Here is a 2,267-nt window from a genome sequence, read left to right as displayed (position 1 = left end):
AAGCACCAAATATCCTTCTCCAAGCTCTAATTCACTCAACAATAGGGTTTCCTCACGAAATTAGGGCTTCTGGAACTCAAGGGATGATAAGGAGGCTGGGGAGGAGACATAATGTTCTTTATATAGGGCTCAACCTCCGGATTTAGGGTTTTCTCCACTCAGCACCAACTCGCCGAGTCCACCCATGCTACTCGCCGAGTTGGTCACTTAACACGCGACTAGAGTCGCGACCCTACTCGCCGAGTCCACTCGTGGACTCGCCGAGTCGCTCCTTCCCATTTTACTCTTTTAGCCCTTCAACTTTACTCTTGCTATTCCGGGATGTTACAATTCTCCCCCACTTACATTAGGCTTCGTCCTCGAAGCCTGCAACAACTCAACTCTTAGAAATACTCCTGCCACGCATTACCTGGCATTAACCCAACCAGGTTCCTCAAAACAGAACCATAGAACCAGAAACTCACTTTCTCCTTCCTTACGGTGTCCTGACCACCGTCTCGAGACGGCCATCGGCTTTACCCTCTGATAACTCCACTTAACAACTGAGTACTACTCATGATGCAACACTGCTCCAAATCACAACCATCACTCGACCCATATGAGCTAGAAAATAACCATGCACCACCGGATTCCCGATCCGAGTCCAACTCTAATCATTCTGCTGACAGAAAGACACATTCTTCAGAGTAACTCCCATGAGTTCTCCTCTTGCAATCACATACACATGCTGAACTAGCTCTAGCACCCTCAGGTTGGGAAAACCCGATACACTGATGACATCTCCAAACATCCCCCAGGATGAACCACTACTACATACACAATTTCCTGATCAGAATCACACTGAGAGCCCAAGACTCCCTCCCTGCATCCCTTCCGAGCCCCTTGGCTCTACACCCGCGGAATTCCTTCCGCGACCTCAACAGACATCCCAAACCGGATGTGATTCCATGCCACTGCCGCAATCATGCTGCTCAAAGCCCATAATTGGATCACTATAATCATAACTCTGCTCTGCCGCTTTCACTTCCATGAATTTGCACTCCCTCTTGGAGTTACACTCCTCTCTCTTTCCTTTGCCAAGGAAATCCACTTGGCCACCTTGTCACTCCGACAAGTGCCATGGTGCTCGCCCAACGCTACACCACTCCTTCATAGCGTAACCGCACACATGCTCTGACTCTGATCGCAGGGACTCTCAAGCCCAGGCACAAACTCCACTAATCAAGATCAAAACCCGGGGCCAGACCTTCTAATGCTACCATACCGCAACATACACAATCCATATCCTCGAACCGATCTAACAATACCTGCAGAGTCTTCAGCATGACTGGACCGCCTCACCAGGCCTTCAGCCAATCTGGACCACTCTCAGAACCTTCAGCCAATCTGGACCGCCCTCCAGTGCCTTCAGTCTGGCTGGACCATTCTCTGAGCCTTCGGCCTGACTGGTACGCCGACCTGCCTTCAGTCTATCCGGACCGCTCAACCAGCATTCCTCATTCCAGGTTATCTCTTCGGGAAATCCTCCCATGCATACTGTTCTAGCCCTCTAGGGGTTCCGAACTCTATCTCCATCATACAAACTCGGTCCCGGCCTGATCCCAGGCCCTCCACGATCAAATACCCTAGGTCTGCATCCCACCCCGCATGCCCGACACTTACTCATACCAGCCTACACTCTAGGCTGACAGATCACTGCCGAATCCCAAACAGCTAAGCAATCCTCACATGCTCATCGATCTTCCGGAGAATTTTCCAATTCTACCCCACTTAGCACTGACTATCAATCACCGGTCGCTATCACCGACCTCCCGAAACAACCTTACACAACACAACACTTACCCGCGAACTGCGCCCCGCAAGCATAAACAACCTTCACAAAAATCCCATTTCCACACTGATCATCTCGCTCAAAAGAAACTCAATCTGCAGCTAACCACTCCTCAGAAAACAGATGTTACCCGACATTCAGACTTACGCCAGATTCCCACTAATAAACCCCACGAATGATAACCAACGAAATTCCAATCACTAACCCATAATCATACCACAACTCTCAAGAACAACGAATACCACACCGAAAACCACACTAAGATACTAGCACATAAACAATACTCCACAATAATCGCAAGATAACAAGACAACAAGAAAGAAACATACCCGCAGCTGCATCCGGCACTGCTCTGACCTCCTCTGCTGTAAGCTGAAAAGCACGACCCTGAGCCCTTGGGGGCTCCGCTCCACCCTGACCTCCACCCGTGATCCTC

Source organism: Lactuca serriola, chromosome 3 (assembly GCF_051521515.1).
Source record: "Lactuca serriola cultivar US96UC23 chromosome 3, Lser_US96UC23_V15, whole genome shotgun sequence".
NCBI lineage: Eukaryota > Viridiplantae > Streptophyta > Magnoliopsida > Asterales > Asteraceae > Lactuca > Lactuca serriola.
This window is presented reverse-complemented; position numbering follows the sequence as displayed.